Source organism: Schistocerca serialis, unplaced genomic scaffold, assembly GCF_023864345.2.
Source record: "Schistocerca serialis cubense isolate TAMUIC-IGC-003099 unplaced genomic scaffold, iqSchSeri2.2 HiC_scaffold_503, whole genome shotgun sequence".
NCBI classification, from domain to species: domain Eukaryota; kingdom Metazoa; phylum Arthropoda; class Insecta; order Orthoptera; family Acrididae; genus Schistocerca; species Schistocerca serialis.
Window position 1 is genome coordinate 20,001 of NW_026048084.1, and position 5,000 is coordinate 25,000.

Here is a 5,000-nt window from a genome sequence, read left to right on the forward strand (position 1 = left end):
TCTAAGGAACCATAACTGATTTAATGAGCCATTCGCGGTTTCACCTTAATGCGGCTTGTACTGAGACATGCATGGCTTAATCTTTGAGACAAGCATATGACTACTGGCAGGATCAACCAGGGAGCTGCGTCAACTAGAGCTGAGCAGCCGGCCGCCCGGGAGTGTGTCCCGGGGGCCCGCGCGAACACGCAAGCGTCCGCTCAATTATTCTGCAAACAGGAGGAGGCTGAGCTCCCCTGCACAACACACCTCGAAACCCTCTCAGGTCCCGGCGGCGCGCAGCGCCGTCCTAAGTACTTGGTCGGGTTCGAGAGAGGCGCAATCGCCCGGAGTTAGGCGAGTAGACGCTTTAGGTGCGACCACCCGTGCTCCCAACTGAGCTTGCCGCTGCCGACAGAGGCCCGGGAGCGTGCTGTCGTGGCATTGCCGGCGGGAGACAACACGCGCCACCTACGGTGACCGGCAGCTCCAACGCCAGCGCCACAGAAGGACAAAAGCCCTACTTGGGTGCCGAAGCGAACTCTCCCAGCACAGCGCACGCGCCAACACGTCCGCACAGCTGCGATACAAACCACCTGCGAGAACCGCTGGGGCGACCGAGCAGCAGACGGCGTCGCGGCGCCGAGCGCCGGGCGGCGGCGCATCCTCAGCGCACAAAGTCCTCAATCGGACCAGCACACTGCAGATGGCCACCGCGCTTCGCACCGGGCCCGCGAGGACCTACTTTGGCCGCAAGGCGCCGCGAGCAGGGGGCGCCGGCGCGCAGCTGCGCCGCCTGCCGCGTCCGTCGGCCGGCGCGCCTGCCACCGGCCGCCCCCACCAGCCGGCTGTAGCGCGTGCGCCCACGCACCGCGCTGCCAGCACGCCGGGCGGCCCCCCCTCACCGGCCGGGGACGGTCCCACCCAGCCACCGCCGCGTATCGCCTCACACCCAGATCCCCTTTCACGTTCGTGGGCATGGTGGGTCCCCTTTCACGTTCGTGGGCATGGTGGGTATCCCTGAAACAACCGGTTAATAGCTCGACCGATCGTCGCCAACACTGATTCACCTCTAGCGAGAACAACCGCACCACAACGGGTTACCGGTTGTTCATTTGCGTAACGTCACCAGCAAACGTACACGTCCATCGCCATTTGCAACGAGTATTGCATGCCTGTGTCAGGTGTCACAACACACTACGTCTGCCCACATAGACGCAACAACATGTGCACGCCTAGAGAACACGTGGAAGGTAGACCCCGTACGTATGCGGTGTCCATTGCGCGAACGACTGTCAGCCCGCCTCTGCAGCATGTCGCAGATGTGGAACGCGGTGCAACATGCTATCACGGTGTGTGAGAAGAGACGACTACGTCCGAATACACGCTCCACTACATCAACAGACTGCTCATGCTGATCGCCATCCAGGGCGTCCGTTCCTCCCACACGTCTGTATGGCGTACCACACTGCAATCCAGCTCTTATAGGGAGACGACACGTAGCTGCGTGCACAATATTTGGACTGTATGGTCCGCCGTTGCTAGGCGCTGTCGTCATACGGTCACATGGGCCACGATGTATCATTCAGTACATACGGAGCAATGTGCAGTACAGTTTGTGGGTTTTGCGTACATCGGCGGACAGGTGACAGGCCGTACCACAACGTAGGCTGAGTACGTCGGCATGCGAAGGGCATTGAACATGCAAACTTCTCACCGACCAGCTTGCGAAGGCAGGGGGGAAGGGGGGGGGGCATGTACGTCCTGCTGCTATCCACACTACAGTGTATAGCAGGAGCATGTGGAAAGTCAGCAACACCTGCAAGGTGTTTAACATGACGCGATACACAGGGGACCGGGCAGTGCGAGTAGCGAACTATATTGCGAGGGTTGCGGTTAGGCAACACTACACTACTTTAACGGGTTGCATAACAATTACAGAGCAGGTTCAGCGACAACGTGCGTCAGGTTAAGGCGCAATATAGTTTAGGTTACGGCGCACTTTAGGTTAGGTTAAGGCACATTATAGGTTAGGTTAAGGCACAACATGGGTTACGTTAAGGCACAACATGGGTTACGTTAAGGCACAACATGGGTTAGGTTAAGGCACAACATGGGTTAGGTTAAGGCACAACATGGGTTAGGTTAAGGCACAACATGGGTTAGGTTAAGGCACAACATGGGTTAGGTTAAGGCACAACATGGGTTAGGTTAAGGCACAACATGGGTTAGGTTAAGGCACAACATGGGTTAGGTTAAGGCACAACATGGGTTAGGTTAAGGCACAACATGGGTTAGGTTAAGGCACAACATGGGTTAGGTTAAGGCACAACATGGGTTAGGTTAAGGCACAACATGGGTTAGGTTAAGGCACAACATGGGTTAGGTTAAGGCACAACATGGGTTAGGTTAAGGCACAACATGGGTTAGGTTAAGGCACAACATGGGTTAGGTTAAGGCACAACATGGGTTAGGTTAAGGCACAACATGGGTTAGGTTAAGGCACAACATGGGTTAGGTTAAGGCACAACATGGGTTAGGTTAAGGCACAACATGGGTTAGGTTAAGGCACAACATGGGTTAGGTTAAGGCACAACATGGGTTAGGTTAAGGCACAACATGGGTTAGGTTAAGGCACAACATGGGTTAGGTTAAGGCACAACATGGGTTAGGTTAAGGCACAACATGGGTTAGGTTAAGGCACAACATGGGTTAGGTTAAGGCACAACATGGGTTAGGTTAAGGCACAACATGGGTTAGGTTAAGGCACAACATGGGTTAGGTTAAGGCACAACATGGGTTAGGTTAAGGCACAACATGGGTTAGGTTAAGGCACAACATGGGTTAGGTTAAGGCACAACATGGGTTAGGTTAAGGCACACCATGGGTTAGGTTAAGGCACACCATGGGTTAGGTTAAGGCACACCATGGGTTAGGTTAAGGCACAACATGGGTTAGGTTAAGGCACAACATGGGTTAGGTTAAGGCACAACATGGGTTAGGTTAAGGCACAACATGGGTTAGGTTAAGGCACAACATGGGTTAGGTTAAGGCACAACGTAGGTTAGGTTAAGGCACAACGTGGGTTAGGTTAAGGCACAACGTGGGTTAGGTTAAGGCACAACGTGGGTTAGGTTAAGGCACAACGTGGGTTAGGTTAAGGCACAACATGGGTTAGGTTAAGGCACAACATGGGTTAGGTTAAGGCACACCATGGGTTAGGTTAAGGCACAACATGGGTTAGGTTAAGGCACAACATGGGTTAGGTTAAGGCACAACATGGGTTAGGTTAAGGCACAACATGGGTTAGGTTAAGGCACAACATGGGTTAGGTTAAGGCACAACATGGGTTAGGTTAAGGCACAACATGGGTTAGGTTAAGGCACAACGTAGGTTAGGTTAAGGCACAACGTGGGTTAGGTTAAGGCACAACATGGGTTAGGTTAAGGCACAACATGGGTTAGGTTAAGGCACAACATGGGTTAGGTTAAGGCACAACATGGGTTAGGTTAAGGCACAACATGGGTTAGGTTAAGGCACAACATGGGTTAGGTTAAGGCACAACATGGGTTACGTTACGGCACAACATGGGTTACGTTACGGCACAACATGGGTTACGTTACGGCACAACATGGGTTACGTTACGGCACAACATGGGTTACGTTACGGCACAACATGGGTTACGTTACGGCACAACATGGGTTACGTTACGGCACAAATTAGGTTAGGTTACGGCACAAATTAGGTTAGGTTAAGGCACAAATTAGGTTAGGTTAAGGCACAAATTAGGTTAGGTTAAGGCACAAATTAGGTTAGGTTAAGGCACAAATTAGGTTAGGTTAAGGCACAAATTAGGTTAGGTTAAGGCACAAATTAGGTTAGGTTAAGGCACAAATTAGGTTAGGTTAAGGCACGATATAGGTTAGGTTAAGGCACGATATAGGTTAGGTTAAGGCACGATATAGGTTAGGTTAAGGCACGATATAGGTTAGGTTAAGGCACGATATAGGTTAGGTTAAGGCACGATATAGGTTAGGTTAAGGTACGATATAGGTTAGGTTAAGGTACGATATAGGTTAGGTTAAGGTACGATATAGGTTAGGTTAAGGTACGATATAGGTTAGGTTAAGGTACGATATAGGTTAGGTTAAGGTACGATATAGGTTAGGTTAAGGTACGATATAGGTTAGGTTAAGGTACGATATAGGTTAGGTTAAGGTACGATATAGCGTAGGTTCAGATACACATTGTTGTAGGGAAAGGTGTATTGGGGGGGGGGCGGCAGGTTCGTTGATAGTGATTATCGTAATTGGATGCCTGCGGTATTATCCGATTTGTCACGTCAGGATGCACTTTTGGCTCATGACAGGCGGCGCTCCGATTCCATGGTTGTGGCAGATCTGTGTCTTTCATTCCTGCCATTGTTTGTGTGCTGTGACAGGAGGCAGTATTGTGATGTTGGGTGCACCACTGTGTAGGACATGTGTGGGTGTTCGTGGCTTAGCTGAGCAATGTGCGGATGTCGGAAGGGTGGGATATTGTGTTTTCTGGGTGGACCTCCCGGTCTGGTAATGATAGTGTGGATTGTGTCATGTGGCGGAGAGGATGCACTGGATGTTCTTCCATGCTGGTGGTTAGATATTGTGTGTGATAAGAGAGTAGTGTGTGATAAGAGTGTCTGGCTGACGTGTGGTTCTCATTGTGTGCAGAGTCTTTCAGCATGTATAGGGACGGTTGTATATATTATCTGTATTCTGATGGCTCTGCATCTATTACTAATCAGTGCCGTGTATACGGTTACTCTAGTTCCAGTCGAAACTGTTCTATCTCTGTACATTAGTGACACTGCGGCTCCACTATGTTGCCGCCCCTGTCGGCCGTTTCCCCCAGTGTATGGCTAATGATTATCAGCAATCAGTCTATTAGTCAATACCGGTAGTGTGACGACGTCAAATGTCCGGGATGGGGGAAGCTACACCCTTCCCGTGGGTCAGGGCCTAGAAAGACTCTTCCCACGCAGG

The 5,000-nt window shown here is 51.3% G+C and overlaps 1 non-coding gene across 1 annotated transcript in view; it reads right to left on the reverse strand.

Annotated features, from left to right (window-relative positions):
* The window catches only part of LOC126447239 (small subunit ribosomal RNA), a 1,909-nt gene extending 1,786 nt beyond the window's left edge, over positions 1-123 (reverse strand). The window contains exon 1 of the ribosomal RNA XR_007583685.1: positions 1-123. This exon is cut by the window's left edge and continues 1,786 nt beyond it. This is a non-coding gene — a ribosomal RNA (small subunit ribosomal RNA).
* Between the last annotated feature and the right edge of the window lie 4,877 nt (positions 124-5,000).